At 32.5% G+C, this 20,975-nt stretch overlaps 1 pseudogene; it reads left to right on the plus strand.

Moving 5' to 3' along the window:
- The first annotated feature begins 813 nt into the window (after nucleotides 1–813).
- On the plus strand, nucleotides 814–20,251 carry LOC140858715 (uncharacterized; annotated as a pseudogene).
- Nucleotides 20,252–20,975: the final 724 nt, after the last annotated feature.

The following is a 20,975-nucleotide window of genomic DNA, read 5'->3' on the forward strand; positions in this document are numbered from 1 at the left end:
TTTTTTTATTAAAAATTTTAATAATTTTTTTTAAAATAAAAATATTTTTTTTTATTTATAATTTCAGTAGCATACAAAACAGCACATAAAATAATTTAATTATAACAAATAACAGCAATGTGTATTGTGTTAGTGAAAAAATAATTAGTTAAATAATTAAATAATTTCAGCAGTAACACTAAAACATAATATGCAATAATTATAATAATTTCAACTCGGCCCGACCCGAAATCGATCCGACCCGACCCGCCCCGACCCGACCAATCCCGACCCCACCCAACCTGCCGGATCGCCCCATCCCCATCCCCGGACCCATCCCTGAAGGGCCTGACCCGACCTGGAACCGACCCGATCTGGACCCGACCCCGACCCGACCCAGAATCGACCCAACCAATACCCGACCCTAACCAGACCCGGACTGGACCCGACCCGACCCGGCCTAGTCACGGACCTGACTCGCCCCAGCCCGACCCGACCCACAATAACCCGGCCAAGCCCCGGACCCAAACGCGGACCCTGCCACGACCACGGCCACGGCTCGACCCCACAGAACCCATCTCCGGCCCGCCGGTGCAGAACCCATCTCCAGCCCGCCGATGCAGGACCGCCGTCCCCGTCCCCATCCCCGACCTCGGCCCCCGAAATCGGCCCACAGGCCTCGCAGCCCTAGCCAGTAGGCCCCGTAGCCCCCGCTGCCCCAGACCGCAGGCCTCGTGGCCCTGCACCACCGTCCCCGACCCCGGCCAGCCGGCCTCATCACCGTCCCCGTCCCCAGCCCGAACCCCCCCCAAAAAAAGGAATAAGCTCAGCTCGATGGTGGCGCTGGCGATGGCTTTGCGGATGGCGACGGCGACGGCAGAGCGAACGGAGATGCTGGATGCTGGGGGGAGGGAACGTGAGAGAGAGAATGTCGAGTAAGGGTGGGGGGGGAGAAAATGGGTTTCAGATGGGACATGACGGGATGCGGGGTATTAGCGACAAAAATTTTCATCGCAAATAATTTATTTTCATCGTAAATAATTTAAATAAAAAAATTTACGACAAAAATAAGCTTTTCATCGCTAATAATCCAACTAACGACGAATAACTTTTCGTCACTAATATTTCCCGTCAAAAAAAAATTCACTGAAAAAAAAAAATTTCAAAAGTTTTCATCGCTAATAATTTATTTTCATCATAAATAATTTAAACAAAAAAAATTTTGTGATGAAAATATGCTTTTCGTCGCTAATAACTAACTAGCAACGAATAACTTTTCGTCGCTAATATTTCCCGCCAAACAAAAAAAAAATTCACTGAAATTTTTTTTTAAATATATTATTTACAATAAAAATATATTATTTCATTGCTAATAGTCTCAAAATTTTATTTATGATAATTATTTTCATCGCTAATTACGTTATTAGCGACAAAAATTTTCTTCCGTCGCTAATAATTACTAAAAATATTTTCTCATTTATAAGTTTTTAATAAGTAATTATATGATGCTCGCATGATAAAATTTGTTTAGATCTAACTAACAAGATAAACGGCAGGACCATATTGATTCACTGAAAGCGAGTTCAAAGATTTGACTGTAAACTTTTTAACTTAGGACTTCTTGCAAAAAATAATGATATTTGAGAGGTCAGAAAATAGAACTAGACCTCTTTAGCACCAGAGCCCAGATATGGGGTGCAAAATTTTTCCTTGATCTACTGTCATATCACTCTTTTTATTTTTTTTCTTTTATTTATTAAGTAAAATAGATGGAAGATCAATCAAAATCGAACAAAAGTATGATTCAAACTAGAGGTGTCAATGGGTCAAATTGTGTTTGGTTTATATGCAGGTTGAAGTAGGTTCGACCTATGCTCCACATATACTTTTCCTTCATCCATGTCAGCTCATCAACCTTTCTAAATTTTTTTTATTACTTATGTGTATAACTAAGAAATAAAACAAAATGAGGTTTTCAAAGATCACAAGCAACAAATTCAAGATTTATCTTTAAATATATCATTATAAATATAATAAATATAAAATTTAGTATATATGATAATTATGAACTAACTAATGATAAAACTAAATAAAATATAAATATTAGTGATAAAAATTTTTCATCATAAATAGTGATTATTTACGACAGAAATATATTTTTCATCGCAAATACATGTTATTTACGATAAAAATAGAGTTTTCATTGTAAATAATTTATAATTTTTGAATTTTTTTTATTTTTTTATTTATTAGCGATAAAAATATTACGTCATAAATACTTGACTATTTATGACAGAAAATTAATTTTTATCATAAATATACAAGTATTTGTGATGTAACATTATCGTCATAAATAATCTGTAATTTTTAAATTTTTAAAATTTTTTATTTTTCTGCACATATTAGCGATAAAAATATTTTATCATAAATAAAATATATTTACAATAAAAATTTTGATTTCATCGTCAATAATAATCATTTACGATGTATTATTTTCATCATCAATAATCTATAATTTTTAAATTTTTTATTTTCTCCTAAATATTAGCAATAAAAATTTTTTATTGTAAATACTTAAGTATTTACAATAGAAAATAAATTTTTATTAAAAATATGTCTGTATTTGTGATGTAATATTTTCATCATAAATAATCTATAATTTTAAAATTTTTAAAATTTTTTTTCACATATTAGCAACGAAAATAATATTAATTTATGATGAAAATTTAGTTTTTATCATCAATATGCTGTTATTTATGATATAATATTTTTATCTTAAATAATCTTTAATTATTAAATTTTTAAAATTTTTTATTTTTTTCAAATATTAGTGACGAAAGATTTTCATCATAAATAACGTATATTTGTGATAAAAATTTAATTTTTATTGCAAATGCTTTCGTTATTTACGATGAACTAGTTTCGTCACTAATATTTAAAAATTTAAAATTAAAATAAATATTTTATTATTTACGATGATTAATTTCATCATAAATAATTTGTATTTATAATGAAATTTTATTTTCATCGCAAATATAAAGATATTTATGATAAAAAATTAGTTTCATCGTAAATAAATAATTATTAGCAATGAATTTTGATTTTCATCGTAAATATCATTATTTGCAATGAAATATATTTTCATCATAAATAAATTTATCACAAAAGGTGGCATTTCTTATAGTGAAAGTGGCATGGTAATATCTGTCTGGATCCCTTTTATTATTCGAATCTACTGGATATGGATAGAAATTTGAAGATCCGATTAATATTCGTATCCGTATCTACATACGTAAAAAAAAAAGAATATGGATATGGATAAACAACTATCCGATTCGTATTTGAATATCCAAATTTACCTATAGCTCTACCTAATTTTATATAATATTTATTAATTTTTAAAAAATATATATATAATTATATAAAAATATTAGTAACTTGATTTGCCATCTATTTAGTAATATCTTTGATTTTATAGTGATCAAATTTAATTATCTAACTTATATTTATAATTATATCCATACTTTTATTATCCGAATTGTATCTGTATCCATTTAAAATAAATATAGATATAAATTTTTACATCCGAATAACATCCGTATTTGTATTTATTTTTTTTAGATAAAATAAATATAGATATGGATATACTGTTATCCAATCTGTATCCGATCCAATTTTAACCTTATTTATGGATATTTTATTTTACGAGTGTAGTTTCCTACTGCTTTCTTATTTTGAAAGTACAAATGGATGATTTTGCACTTGCTTCTAATTGTGACATCAAAACACCTGTGATAACACTTTCTTTTGCCAATTGGAAACTTTTTATTTTCTACCGCATCCCATGGTTATAGTTCTAGATGTATTTGATGCTTTCAATAGCATCTCCTTTTATTATAGCATTTTTTATATATAAAGAAATTTTGAGTCTCCTTATGGTGTTTGATGAATGGTTATAAACTATTTGTAATGAAACTATTGAGAAAATGTTGAATATTGTCTCATTGGAGTGACCCTTTGTTGTTATATTTTTGCAAGTCATCAAGAAATGCGCCATCCTTTGCTTGAAATCACCAATTTTTTTTGAAAAAATTAAAGACAAGTTGATCTTGCATAAATTATCTTTGAAAGTCCAAAAATACAAATTTTCAACTATCCCAGTATGCCTTTATTAGGGCATCGGTGACTGCCTCAATTGTCCAAATTAATAGTTTATATCCTATGAAGCTCTTGATTCTCGGAACAATATTTATATTGTTTTGAATCATGTCCCCAAGGACCCAACTCTTGGTTGCTGGTTCCGCTGAGCTTAGCTTTAGTTGCCTGTTGAAGGATTTGTACCACTGACATTGTTGAAGGATTTGTACCAAGATTTTTTTTTTTTTTTTTTTGCTCAGCTTTGTCATTTTCGACTGACTTTTTCCAATCGTCTCTATCTGTGGAGTACTGGTGTTGGGGAGAAATAAAAATGTAAATTCATCTCATGTGTTGTTTATTTGCTTTACTAATTCTAGATTTACATTATTTGTATGGTGATATGGTTTCGATTCAATGTCCAAACGGATGTTACGGATCATCTTCACCATCCAATAGTCAAGTGACAGATGGCATACGTATTTAAGATGTTAGATAGCATATGAATAGGAATGATAATTTTAACTGGCCCACTAGAAATCAAACCTGATCTGAATAAAATAAATTTTATCCGATCCGATTAAAATCCAGAGTAGGCATGTATTCCAGAAAAAATATCCAAAATAGGTTCGGATCAGATAAAAGTAAAAATATGTTTCATCCCGAATCCGACTCAATATAATCTTAATCTAAATTTTTCTTTTAAAATTATAATTATTCTATAATATTTATATAATGAGTTTCTTATCCAATTCGCATATCTACTTGACTCAACTCGATCCAATCTGAGATGGATACAAGATGGATATAGATATAAAATTTTTAGTTACATAAAAAATATGAATTTTGATCGACTCGATTCATATCCATCCTTTGCCATCCCTAAATGTAAGGAGCAGTTATCATTGGGCAAAACATGAGTAGTTATCATTGGGAAAAACATAAGTAGTCATAACTCCGCACAATTAAAGATACAATTAACAGTAGCTGATTACAGCTTGCCTGATGGTCTCATGTAGGCATCTCATCTCCTCTATCCTTACCATACATTTTTCATACTCTCAAATCTCCTTCCATCTATTGCTAGAACAAAGCTCCACCTAACTTAAATATCAAAGGATCTCATGGTTAATTAGGTCAAGCTATCTCTGATTTTTTTTTTTCCCTCCCTCTCGAGGGTCATATGCTTTGAATGGCCATACATGATATATCAAATATACTTTAAGAAATTCTCTTTTGCTCACAAACTTACAACTTCATACATTCCCTTATAAATTAGTATATTTTAATGTAAATTATGCCCCTCTAGGTTACTAAGTATATAAAATACGATACTGTAGGTCCAAAAAATTTAAATTATCGTTTCAATCATGCCTAAAGTTTACATAAACACTAACTACAAAGTGGAGTGTTTTGATAGTTTTGCAGCCTGGGTTATCTTCTATTTAACCTCACCAGGTTGTCATTAAACTGGTGCTGTTAGACAACGAACTCCCTGGTCCGCTGCTGTCCGGGTACGAATCATTTCATGCTTAGGCTTATCTTGGTTCGCATCACGAGATGAACTTACTGATTATTATTTTCCAACTGTGGTGCATGTCATTATTTTAATTTTTTTATACATGGGAAAGATTATTTTCTTTAATTTTTAGAAGGTACTTGCCGTTTCTGCCACGGTGCTGAAACCCTGCATTCATGCCTCTCCACTCACAGTGGAAAAGAGCTGGGATAATGATTAATTATGACGACCCCACAAACTTGTGCTTCTGAGATTGATGATTGGGAAAAACTATACACCAATATGGCCATTGACCATGCCATCGAGTACGTCTCCCTTCTATGAGCCAACCCTTATAATGAGCGCATTCTGAATGGGTCCAGAGAAAAAAAGATGAGATGATTGATACCGTCCTATGGTTTATGCAATATAAAATATAATTTCTCAATAATGATGGAAGATATACCAATGCTTCATATTAATTAAAAGCATAGACTTCTACATGTTGTGTTTTTAATGATAAAGGATGATCTCCATATCGGCATAAACTCACAACAATATCTGGATGCCAGATGCTAAGCTATTTGATGATTTGATTTGATTCCATTCGTTGGAGGTAGCTTTTGATGTTGAATGATAGAAATTATTCGAAACAATAAACTTTGGAGTTCAATGAGATGTGAAATAATCAGTGCCTTATAATCATGCATGTGCATTGGATCTTGATTCCAATCATTTGCTACTAGAGATAGCATGAGAAAACGTCCTGGGTCCTGTTCCTTGGATCAGTCGATAGCGTGCTAAAAGCTAGAGATATATGCTTAATCTGTTTGCTTGGTTATGATGGATGAAATATATTGTCTGATAATGGGCTATAACTCTTACATTTGATGTCCAAAAAATAAAGGTGGTGATGCAGACGGGGATCTCACATTGTTCTTAATTTGTTTTGGATGGACCAAGCCAACTTTAGCCTATTTACTCAGAAAGTGTTGTATTTTTTTTTTAGATAAATTACATAAACATCTTTTCAAGTTTGAGACAGTTACACTTACACTATATATACTTTAAAAAGTATCAAACATATCTCTAAAATTATCGAAATATTCCGATAAGATCCCAACAGTCATTTGACCACTGACGGCATCCGCTTACCATTTCAATGAACAAAAGTACCCCTCTGTTATGAGGATTATTTAAACAGTTTTCGACCACGCCCTTCCTAATTTCAAGGATTTTCTGTTCGGATCCTGTCTTCCGTCGTCCTCTCTCCAGTGAATTTCGGACGACTCAACTACCATCCCACCATTCGCACGTCTCTAGATAAGGGCACTAGGCTGTGCCTGGCACAGCCCGGTCCAAGCCTACCAAACTTGAGGCTAAACGGACTATGCCTGGCATGGTACGATTAGCACCAGGGCTCAGTCCGACACGGTCCTAGGCCCAGTTGGTGGCAGACCATGCCTAGCATGGCTCATTGGCTCGTTGGCCCGTGGATTTTTTTTTTAAAAAAAAAATTGCAAACGAGCATGCCTAGCACGGCGCGGGCCAGGTCCGTTTCAGCCCATAACAGCAAAAAATAAATAAAAATATCTATTTTTTATTTTTTTTTTATCTTTTTACCCCTCCTAACAGTCATAAAACGGCTATTTTGAGGGGTATTTTGAGAAAAAAATTTATGGATTTCTATAAATAGTCCCCTCCTCTCTCATTCTCACCACATCAAATCTACTCTTCTCCCTTTCCTGCTACTACTATTTCTCTCTTCTAGCAATATTACAAGTATTCTAGCAATTTAATTTTTAGTTTGTATTTAGCAAGTGTTCAAGTACTACATAAGAGGAGGTCCTTGTTGAGGAGAACAGAAGGAGGTCATTATCGAGGAGCACAAGAGAAAGTTCACAAATTTTGGCACTGCCTCTACTCAATTCCTCCACCTCTACTCAATTCCTCCATCTCCGGTTAGTTTTTATTTTTTGATTCATAAATTTAGAAATGGTATCTTATGATGAGAGCCATTTTGGCATTCTCCCTGTTTTCGAGGGAGAGGAAACTAATCCCGTTGCTCCTACTTTCTCTGAAACTACTCAAGGTCAAATCTCTTTCCGTAAGAGGACTAGTGCAGTTTGGGAGGATTTTGAAAGAGTTCTTATTGACGGAGTCTGGAAAGCAAAATATAAAATATGCTAAATTTTATAGTTATGCCAGTAGCGGGAGAACTGACCATTTAAGGAGACATCAAGAGAGTCATAGGATGAATGACTCTCATCTTCGAAGTACCCTCAATGTACAAGAGGGATCTTTGATCGGTAATTTTACATATAATCACGAAAATAAAAAAAAAATACTAGTTAAATGAATAGTTATGGATGAACTGTCTTTTAGTTTATGCAAATCTTTTAATTTTGAAGAATATATTCAATTAATCCTACAGCCTACTTACCAAAGAATTAATAGGCATACTTTTAGAAGGATAGCTATGACAAAATTTTTTAGTAATAAAATAAAATTTAATTGAAACTCTCTCTGTTTTAAATTCAAATTTAAAAATTTTATTAACTTCTGATATTTGGTCAGTATTGATAAGTAGTAATTATTTTATTTTTATTACTGCTTAATATTGATAATGACTCGAATTTGAATAAACATATTCTCGCTTTTTGTATTTTTGATATTTCACATTCTGGATAATAAATTTTAAATATTATTTACCAAACGGCATGTTCATTTGGAATTAATGATAAAATCATATCTATTATTTTTGACAATGCATCTAATAATAATTTTGCTGTTACATTATTGAAGGACTCATTGTATCCTATTTTAAATAGCCAGTTGTTGCATATTAGATAAGCATGTCATATCTTCAATCTTTTTGTACAAACTGGCATGGGCATAGTTGAAGATGTAATTTTAAAAATTAAAAATATAATTTTTTTTATTCATGCTTCAAGAGTAAGACTTCAAGAATTTAAGTAACTATGTGTAGATCATGGTAAACATTTTAAAAAATTTAAACTTGATGTAATGACTCATTAGAATTCAACATATACCATGATACATGATACATATCCACATAGATAATTATTAAATGCATATATTAATGATCGTGGATTAGGTTTTATATTGACTGAAACTAATTAGACTAAGGATAAAATTTTGGAAGATTTTTTTATTACTTTTTATAATGCGACTAACGTTATTTCTGGTATTTATTATCCAACTTCATGTTTATTTTTACAACAAACATTTAATATTAGTAGAAAATTTGTAGAATATAGATTTGATGATGTTTTAATGCCTATTATTAAACAAATGAAATCTACATAGAATGAATATTGGAACAAGGTATGTCCTATGCATAATTTAGCTACTGTATTTAATCTACGAGTTAAATTGAGTGGTGTGCTAATTTTACTTGATGCATATTGTGAAAACATGATACTGGATCCTGAACCCACTAAAGTTGAGGTAACAAAACTTTTTTATGGTATATATGCATTATATAATGAAAAAATTCATGGATCTAGATTACTAGCACAAAGCCCTATCACTTCTTCTAGTAGTTCTCATCATCATCTGCTTTTAGTTTTATTACACATAGGAGACAGACACATGCTTCAAGTTTATCTGCATCTTCTTCATCTGCTTTAAGTAGTGAACTAAAATTTTATTTACGAAATGATCTTCATCCTGTATATGATGAAAATCAAATAGATAATCTAGATGTGTTAGCTTGGTGGAGAGGTGTTAAAAATCAATATCATATTTTATCTATCATTATACGAGATATTTTAGCTATGTTGATGTCTACAGTAGCATCAGAATTCATTTTTAATACAGATCGGTGTGTTCTTGATAAAAAGAGAAGTCGGATGACCAGCAAGTTAGTGGAACTGCTGCTTTGCTTCAAAAATTGGTTAAATGCGGAGGCGAGGCTTTAAGATAAAGGTAGATATTCTACTACATCATTTGATGAAGACGACACAAACAAGATCGATAATTGATAAAATTTTTATCAAGTTAGCACAGAAGAGCAGGGAGCAGAGAGAGGGTCTTGAAAGAGTTCGGTGAGAGTAGAGACAAGCTGGTATGATTTTATCTATTTTTTTATTAATTAGATTAATTTTTTTAATTATTGAGGTGAGTCACCTCTATAATCCTATTTCTTTTTTCTCTCTCCTCATTGTACTCTGGAGGTTAGGTTTAGCCCCCTTCCTTTCTGTACCATTTTGATATTTATTAATAAACTGGTAGGAGTCCACACCAAACCCCCCACCTAACAAGGTAGCTTTATATTTAAATCTGTAGTCTCCAATCTTTTTTTAATTTATTCATGCATATTTTTTAAAAAAATTTAAAAAATTCTAAACGGGCCGTGCAAACGTACCATGCCTTGACATGGCCCATTTCAAAGGTGTCGGGCTAGCATGCGGGCCTTAACGTGCCTGGCCCACGGGTCATGCCGATCCAAGCCCTTATGGGCCGTGAATGGTTTGGGTCGTGTTGGGCCTGGGCCGTAGGCCAAACCCAACCCGACCCCGCTCTTATGGGTCATGCCAAGCACGGCACGGCACAACACTGTAGTTGATGAGCCGTGTCTGGCACGGCCCGTCTCGTGCCGACTGAGCTGGGCCATGGGTAGCTCGGCCTGTTGCCCATCTCTACACATCTCCAACAGTCTCTCCTTTCTCATGCGTGACCTTTGGTGGTATCCGAAGTTCCCAATTACTCATCCTAAAGCATGTTATCTTCATTGTTGATCGATAATTCTTTCTTCTTTTTTTCTTCATTTTGGGGTTGATTAATGATGATTTACTACATTATGATGCTTGTTTACTAGAATGCTTTAAATTTTGGTATGCCTTTGATTGTTGACTTGATTCCATTTGTTAAATACATATAGAATAGAGATTGCGGCCGTAGGCCTGTTATGATCCCACTTGTGTTACATATGAGCATAAAAAATAATCTCTTGTGATCCCATTTGTGTTGCTTTAAATTATCTTTGGACTATTGTTATAGTCCCTATAAGTATATTTTCTATTTTCTAAACATCTGTCCTTTATCATGATCCCACTATGTATTTTCTGAACATGTAGCCTTTTATCATGTGCTACTCTGTTGTATTATGTGCCACGCATTTGAAAGCATTTAAAAATTCTTGGCTCTACTCCCATCAAAGTTCAATTGAATATTAACATTTCTTTAAGACTTCTTAAATATATGTTGCATAGTGAAGTCAAGTTTTTTAGTTATTGTTAAGACTTCTTAAATGGATTGATATTTCACTTTTGAACTACTATTTAAGTTTGTTAATATTTGATAATTATTTTTTCATGTATTACTTTTTTCTTATTATAGGGATGGATAATATTTTTTTCACGGTACAAATCCTCTATGGTGGGTTCATCAAATATCATTCTAATTATCCCTATAGTGGAAGCTACTCTAGATTTTGTGATAACTGTGATCTAGATAGATTTAGCATCACAGAGCTATAAAATATGCTGGTTCAGTTAGGATATATCAATGGGGCCTACTTTTACTACCTCATGCCAGGTCATACTTTTGAAATGGCTTGAGGGAACTTAGAGCTGATGCTGATATTTTGGATATGCTTGCTTGCACGAGAAGGACTGATATAGTCCAATTATACATGAATCATCCAAAGGTTCAAACTAGTACTGTTGCCACTTAGGAAGCTGTTTAGGAGATGCCCTTTCTACTGCCGTGATGCCTACTCAGGAAGCAACTGCCTTTATCACAAAAACTATAATTAAAACATTGGTTGTAAAAAAGATTGGTGGAAGAAGACCACCAATATTTGGAAAGTCCAAAGTTGATGATAAATAAAAAGAGATTACAGATATACAAAAAAGGCTGCCCCTTTGGAAGAGCCTTCACTTGGCAATTCAAGCAGTACTAGTGGATCACTTAATCAGTTAAGTGATTCAGAGGATAATGATGATGATATATTTGATGAGTATGTAGACAAAGATGTTATTGTTAAGGAATTGAGATCGTGGATATAGCACTTTGATCTATTTGAAGGTGTAGATTTTTTTAGAAACGAGCAACCTACTAGGGTAGAAGTAGAGATGATGGGATCTCTGGCCCATACTATTTCGAATTTAATGATCCTACAGATATGAAATAGACCATCAAACTTTCTGTTGGAATGAAGTTTAGCAATGCCGCACAGTTTAGGAAGATGCTGCAACTTTACAGTATATAAGAGGGCTTTGATTCTGTTTATAAGAAGAATGAGACAAATTGGATTATGGCTATTCGCAAGTAAGGTTGTAGGTAGAGGATTCATACTTCTTCGATACATAGGAAGGATACCTTTTAAATCAAGATATTTCAGTCAGTGCATCAATATGGAAGGCAGTTCAAAAATCACAACATCACATCCAAATTTCTAGCAGAGAAGTATCTTGAGAAAATTATATCAGATGCAAAATGGAGTATTAAAAGCTTCAGAGAGCATGTTAGGAGAGATGTGAAGATTTCTGTTTTGAAGTCAGAATGCTATAGAGCCAAAAACAAAGCACTAGAGATGGTGCGGGGGAGCCACAGAGACCAGTATGCCCATCTATAGAAGTATTGCCAGATAATTAGGCAAACTAACCTTGGAAGCATAATGTTGATGGATTTCTGCAAACCAGATGAGTCCGATCAACCTATCTTCAGGAGGCTATATAGTTGTTTTGCAGCATGCAAGTATGGCTTTGTCAATAGCTGCAGACCCATCATTGGACTGGACGGATGCTATTTGAAAGGCTCATTTGGAGGATAGTTTCTAGCTGCAATCAGAAAAGATGGTAATGAAAATATTTTTTCCATCGCATGGGTTGTGATTGACGTAAAAACAAAGGATAGCTGCAACTAATTTTTGACAAATTTATTGGGTGACATTGGATCATTAGAAGAGTATGGTTGGACCTTTATATCAAATAGACAAAAAGTAAGTTTTTATTCGAAAATACTTACTTTCAGTTTAAAGTTAGTTTAGTATTATACTTAGGTATTCTTAACTTGTTCACTTTTTAAATATTTTGTAGGGTTTTGTTGAGATATTTCAAAGCATACTTCCTACCACCGATCATAGATTCCATGTGCAGCATTTGCATGCTAATTTTAAAAGTGCAGGATTTAAGGATAAGAATTATAGAGATGCTTTTTGAAAAATATGTCAGGACAACCACACATTATGACTTTCAATCTACCATGGATGAGCTACATTAGTTGGATGAAATGGCATGACAATGGCTAATACAGTACCCACCTGAGTTGTGGTCAAAGTGCACATTCTTTTCAGGAAGCAAATCTAGTATGTTGTTGAACAATATTTATGAGTCATTCAATAAGTACATAGCTGATGCTTGAGATAAACCTATTATCATTTTGTTTGATACTATTAGAAGGCTCTTGATGCAGTGATTCCAAGCAAAAAGAGAAGATTTAGGCAAAATTATAGAACCTATTTATCCAAAGATTTAGAAGAAGTTGGAGAGAAATAACTTAAAGGCTATGGATTGCAATTGCATATGGGGAGATGGGTACAGATTTGAAGTGGAACATCATAGTGATAGAATTATTGTTAACTTGGAGGAGCGTACATGTGGTTGTATGATGTAGGATTTAACTGGCATCCCATGCTGTCATACTGTGGTAGCTATTATGTATGTTAGAAAGGATATACATCATTTGTCAATGCATGGTATACCAGAGAAGCTTTTTTTAAGACTTATGAGAAGATCATTGAGTCAGTTCCTAGCATGAAAGTTTGGCCAAGGATAGAGTATACCCCATTGTATGTCCCTCTCTCCTAGGGACCCCTCCAGGTAGATCCAAAAAGGCAAAAAGAAAAGAAGCAGATGAGCCAAAAGATTCTTCTAGAATTAAAAGAGGGGTAGTTCTTTAAGATAAAGGAATTGCAAAAAATGGGACCATAATTCAAAAACTTGCAAGGGACCTAAAAATTAAAGAGAAGCCCAAGCACAAAGAACAGAATATTGGTTGCAGCCAAAGTGGGAGCAGAATTAGCAGGAGAAGGGATAGATCATAGGTTTGAAATGCTCATTTATTAGTCTTGATATGTATTTAACTAGGTTTTTATTATGTTTCAATACTTACTTTCAATACTTATTTTCATGAAGATGGCTACTCCATCACAAACATCAGTAGAAGCCAGTAGCCAATGTACTTTAGCCTCTTAGGCTGCATCTTCCCATCCAATTGCCTCCCTGCCTGTCTCCTTCTAACCAGCCTCTCAGCCAACATAAGCATCCCAGCCAGCACAAACCTTTTAGCCAGCAGCTTTCTCCCAGCTAGGGATACGATGTTCAACTTGAGACTGGTAGAGTGTGATACAGATTGGCTTTAACATTATATATAATTCTGGGCATTATCATTTTATATTTATATCATTTTATGGCAATATATCATATTGTATCAATCTGATACAAACTGACGTTTTTAGAGGTGATGCAGGTTGGCTTTACTATCGAGCAGCTTCCTCTCATCCAGCATAAAGCCTTTCTGCCAGCAGAAGCCTCCCAGCCAGCAGAGTTATGTTTTTAGATGTATTATGATTTTTAGTTTTGATTTATTTTGTTTAAATCAGATTTTGTATTTGATGTTTAACTTCAAACTGAGAGAATGTCAAATGTATTGATATATATCATGGATTGAGATACAAAATTTGATTTGTGATATAGAATTATGTCTTTAGATGAATCTACATGTATGAATTATATTCTTGGGCATTTTGTGGCAATGTATAGTGTGATACAGGTTGAATTTATATGTATGGATTCTATTTATCTCATTTTGTGGCAATATATCATATGACATCGTATGATACAGGATGGATTCTAATTGGTTTGTGATTCTATTTGGTATTTTCATGAATTTTGGATGGCAGCTTTCATTTAATTTGTTTTGTTACGTCTTGTACCAGACTAATTATATCTTGTGCCAGATTCCACAACTCTATCTGCCAAGGTATCTCTGTTCATTTTTTTTTAAAAAGAAGGGGTGTTACTGTAACAAAATATAAATTACAGGGGGTGTAAGTGTAACAAATATAAATTGAAGGAGGTGTAAGTGTTACAATTTCAAAGTATAGAGAACATCTGCGCAACGTCATAATCTTTGGAAAAACAATCCTTTTACTAAGCCACCAGTTCTTACTTCAAGAACATATATTCCATTTGGATCATTTTACAATGACACCATAATCTAATTTGGAACGATATGCACATGTATAATTAATAGTTTAAAATTCCAACGAATGCATATCTATTTCAAATAGAATAGGTTCTCATTACATAATTCCTTAAGCATTGCAAATTAGCCTTCAAATACCCCAATAGGATAATATCAATTTGTGGGATAAAACTCAAACATTCAAATCCATACAAAATCGGCTTACTAAAAATGTCTAAAACATAGATGCCTTAGTATACAAACACATATAAACACAGTACGCTAGTAAAGAAAATGGCTCATTTCATCTTTCTTCTATAATTTGAAATTTCGATCTCAAGCTTCTTATTCTACTACAATAGTCGATTGTTGGATTTGAAGGCAAATCATGCTAACGGAAGTAACCACAGCCCCTCTCCATTCACCTAGAACATCAATTTGGATTTGAAGATTAAAGTCAAAAATAGAATAAACCACAAAAAATGAGCAAATATGAATATACCGCAAACCTCACATACATCCCGCATCCACAGAAATATCGGCTAGGATTTGCAATGGTCCATGAGGTCTTCAATGGTGATTTAGTTTCATAATAGCAAAAATCAACCTCACGGAAAGACATATTTCTAGAAGAACTTGATTTGCAAATCTCCATGATCTCTTTCTCCCTCCACACCACCTCCTTTCCTCTCCGCTTGGTTGGGATTTCTTCTTCTCTTTCTCTGCTTGATTAAGGTTCTTTTGATGCAAAAAAACTAAGTTCCCGATGGTTTGGAAAGTTATAAGTCGCGTGATTAACACATATGATTCAAGATTTTTGGTGCTATAAGTCGCATCCCACCAGTAACAGGTATTAAGGGCACTTTTATCATTTGCTAAAAGTAAGGTATTATATAATGGTCATGTGATATCTTTCTGTTAAAAGAGATGGACGGTAGGATCTTATTGAAATATTTCGATAATTTTTGGAACATGTTTGATACTTTTTAAAGTACAAACGGTGTAAGTGCAACTAATTCAAATTTGAAGAGATATTTATATAATTTATTTTTTTTTTCAAAAAAAAAAAAACAAAAAAAAGAGAGAGGGAATCTATCCGTATTACAGCAATTTGAATCCAAATTTAGAAATATATTATCCAATAATTAAGCCTAAAGCCCCTGGTTACCAAGAAGTATGGCCGTTGGGACAGGTCCCCATGTGTCACTCTTAAAATGAACATAACATTTGTCCTTGCATCATGCATAAGCACGTGTAACCCATGGATGGACATTACAGGTGGTTTTGCAAGTGTTCTGGGTTTCCGCCAGCTAAATTATCCATTCCCTTTTTTATTTTTTGGTAAACAAAATTATCCATTCACTTTATAAAAGAAGGGTTACTGACTGATTGGGATCCTATCAATGATCCCTTTTTTTTTCATCATCTAGCCAAGTGAGAGTACGTTGAATGCCCTGATAAATGTCTGGAGGACTCGTTCGCTACAAGAGATGAGGGTTTTAGCAGTAGTTTTATAGCAACAAAATAATATTTATCTCAAAAATAATTTTTATATATAGCAGTAAAATAATTATTTTAAAAAAAGATTTATGGCAGCGAAAAATGTTACCACTAATAAAAAAGTAATCTTATAGAGGTATTCTTTTATCATGATAACTATTTTTATCCAGACATAAAAATTACTATTAAACATTTAGAAAGGTTGCTGAGGATGTTATTATCTTTATTTTTTTGTTTCTAGTCCATCACAATAGTACTTTACTGACAATTTTTGACTTTTAACGTTTTTTATCAATGCTAGAAGCTTATATTGTCAGTGATTTCATATGTTAGCAAGGAAGAAAGAGCATAGATGGATATCTCTCTCATACTCTGATTTAAAACAAAGGTTGGTCCTAGTTATACACATGCTGAAGTCAATCCAGAAATTTTAGATTCATAGTGATGTTGTGCATAACCTAAATAGCTTAAAGAAAGTTCTAGGACCAATCAAAGTGTAGGATTGTCAAACCATTCTTATGCAATTCATGCTGCACCAAACAAGTTAGGACTAGACTTGACCTCTCTCGCTCAAATTCGGCTTGATAAAATTTGAAATAATAAGTAAATAAATAAATAATCTACAAAGCAAGTATTTCTAAATATAATATTTATATGTAACAAAGTGAAAGAGTCGAGAAATCTCATTCACTACATAAATAAGTTATTAGTGTCTAGCTCAAAATTATATAAGATGGGTCGAACTTAAAACTCTCAATTATTAAATAAGCCAAGTTTCAGTAGGCTTAGCTTGTTCAAACTGGACTTGTATGTATCCTTATTCAAGAGTATGAGAATGCTATACTCCTTCCTTTTTCCAGCAAAAATGCTATAAACCTTAACATTATAGAAAGAAAATAATTTGTCAGGGAAAATTTGTCGAATATTTTAACTTTAAAAATTTCTTCGGAGCTAGAATTGCAGAGGAATATTTCAATCAACTTGACACAACTTAGGACTTCATCCAAAAAGACTAGTCAAAAATATTATTTAGATTGTTTGGTCCTGTATAAGTATCCAAAATCTTTTCAATAAATAATCGATATAATACTAAATACAATATTCTTATGCATGTCTTGGTTAGATCAAAAATTCAAATTCATTATATCCATTCATAAACACCACAGCTGGCCTATGGTTAGCCCAATGAATTAGTACTACGGTATCTTCTAGTCTAAATGAGTTATGGACTATATTTGCTCTGATATCATTGTCACAACCCAAGATCTCATCCTAAAAAATTAGCCGATAGATATTATTTGAATTCTTCGATCTTATATAAATATCCAACATCTTTTTAATGAAAAATTGATATGCAACTAAATATACATACGTGTAGGTCCTCACATAGCTACTTGCATTAGATTATATGGCCCGACTTATGAAATTTGAATTTTTGATTGTATGATCCGGCTTATGAAATTTGAATTCTCGATCATGTGATCCAGTTTGTGAAATTTGAATTCAAATTTGTCGTTAATAACAAACAAATCTCATCGGTTTCATTTAGTTACTTGATGGACATACTACATTAGAAATATATATATATATATATATATATATATATATATATATATATATATATATATATATATATATATATATATATTGATCCTCTCTCTGCCCATTAAGGTAATAGCTATGATAATCATCAAAATTGCTGCGACAGAAAGAAGAGAGGGGAGAGAAACCAATTTATTAAGGAGATCACTTTCTTCTGACGGAATGTCTTCCTTCTCTTCCACATCAGGTATGCCTTCTAACGCATCTATGTAAAATTTTATTCAAGATTTTGGATTTATGATGGTATTTTGAATATAAAAATTTTATTTAAAATTTTAGATTCATGATGAAGCATGTAAATTAATATTAATTTTGCTAACGTTTGGTATCATATTCATGTTTAGGATAAAAAATTTTTTCATTAAAGTTGTTTAAGAAATTTTGCCATCGCATCAATTTGTCTATTGAATTATAAACGCCTGACAAATTGATGGATGAACCAATATGAGAGAAATAAGCATTAATTTTTAAAAAGCTCTGTCCATCATCATGGCACTGCAAACTCATTTAATGCATTTCTGATCAAGTTGTTTGGAGGGACGGCTGAAATTATACCTTTATGCTTAAGTTGTTCCCCACCTGTACACGTTCCACAAGGCTGAAGCCTTTGAGTTTTCCCAAGAGAATCTATCTATAAGAGACAAATATAAGATATTGTAGTCAGGCTACCATTCCCAATCAATTAATTATTTATTAATTTTATCTATCCCATGGCATAAGGCAACAGAGCCCATGGCATAAGGCAACAGGAGTGTTTTTAACTGAAGTGACTTGACATCTTGGAAATTATGAAATATCAAATTAAAAAAAAAAATCTAACTGTCCATGAGCTAATATCTATATTTTAAATTTTTTTTGAAATAATTAAAATCTAAAAAATATGCTATGAATATATTATTTAAAAAATAACTTATGTTACTTATTTAATTAAATTATATTAATATTTTAATAAAATTTTTATATTATTATATCAGGATTGTATCATTAAAATATCTATTATTTCTATAATATCAGTTATTGTTTACATGCATGATCTTATGTTTACATATAGTTTGTTAGTCATCAAAGTGGCCAAACTAGAATGCTTAAGAAAATTAACATGCATAAAATGATCATTTATCTATGATTTTAATGAAATACCTATTAGCGAAAAATAAGTGGATAAATTAACGTTCACTAGTCATTGAAACTTTAGGATTCACCCAAAGGTGAATCAATTATTCTATGAATAGTGAGCATACATGATAGAAGTAAATTAATATTCTTTAATCAAAATATATTTGTATATCCAAAGATAACATGTATGTTTGATTGAAAATGTTTAATTGCCTAATAAATATCAATAATGGTATTTAAATTATGATAGCATATTGTAGTATCTACCCAAAGGAGAATTACAATATGCTTTTATTGTTGTTTGTCTGAATCTATAATGAAATTATTTTAATTTTGAATATTTATGTATTACTTTTGTAGCTATTTCTTTTATTCACATACTTCATCTGTTACCGTATTCAATGGTTTGAACTTTTCTAAATGATACGAACAAGTCAATTTTCACTTAGGTGTGTTGGATCTTGACTTAGCACTATTAGAAGATAAACCTATTGCTTTTACGAATACGAGCACTAAAGAAGAAAAATCATACCATAAAGCATGAGAATGGTCTAATAGAATAAGCTTTATATTCATGAGAATGATTATTACCAACAACATCAAGAGTACTATTCTACAAACTGAAAGTGCAAAGAAATATCTGAAGATTGTAGAAGAATGTTTTCATTTTATAGATAAGTCATTTATGGGTACACTAATGGCAGAACTCACGACCATGAAATTCAATGGGTCACGAAGTATGCAAGAACATATCATCAAGATTACTAATATTGCAGCAAGGCTAAAGACTTTGGGGATGATAGTGAAAGACTCCTTCTTAATGTAGTTCATTCTTAACTCGCTACCTCCTGAGTATGGATCTTTTCAAATTAACTATAACATTATTAAGGATAAGTAGGATGTTAGTGAATTGTTCAGTATGCTTATTTAAAAGGAAACAAGACTGAAAAAGTATGAAAATCATTCCATTAACCTCATGAGACAAGAAGCCGGTAACAGACTCAAGATGAAAATCAATAAGTTTAAGAAGAAGAAGAAAATACCTGCTAAGATTTCTCAGGTAGACAATGTCATTTCTGTAAGAAAGTAGGATACTATCAGAAAGATTGCTAGAAATGTAAGGCTTGGTTCAAAAAAAAAAGTAAATCCAATGCTTTTGTATGTTTCGAATCAAACTTAACTGAAGTTCCTCATAATACTTGGTGACTTGATTCTGATGCTACTACACACATATCCAATATGATGCAGGGATTTTTTACAATCCAAACCACAAATCCAACTGAGAACTTTTTGTTCATGGAGAATCGTATGAAAGTTTCAATTGAAGGCATAGGGACTTATCATTTGATCTTGGATACTGGTTATCATCTAAATCTATTACAGATAGTTTATGTACCTTCAGTATCTAGGAATCTAGTTTCTCTTTCAAAACTTGATGTTTGTGGGTTTAATTTTAAGTTTGGATATGGTTGTTTCAATCTATATAAGAATACTTCTTTTATTGGCTCTGGTATCTTTTTTGATGGTTTATATAAATTGAAACTTGACAATCTCTTTGTAGAATTCCTACTTGCTATCCATCATAATATTGGAATTAAGCATAGTTTGTCAAATGAAAATTCTGTTTACTTGTGGTATAAGTATTTAGAATACTTCTTTTATTGGCTCTGGTATTTTTATTAATGGTTTATATAAATTAAAACTTGATAATCTCTTTACAGAATCTCTACTTACTATTCATCATAATATTGGAATTAAGCATAGTTTGTCAAATAAAAATTCTGTTTACTTGTGGCATAAGAGTTTGGGTCATATATCCAAATAAAGATTAGAGAGATTAGTAAAGAATGAGATTCTTCTGAATCTAGATTTTACTGATCTTGATACATATGTGGATTGCATTAAGAGAAAGCAAACCGACGTAATAAGA

Source organism: Elaeis guineensis, chromosome 6 (assembly GCF_000442705.2).
Source record: "Elaeis guineensis isolate ETL-2024a chromosome 6, EG11, whole genome shotgun sequence".
Lineage (NCBI taxonomy): Eukaryota > Viridiplantae > Streptophyta > Magnoliopsida > Arecales > Arecaceae > Elaeis > Elaeis guineensis.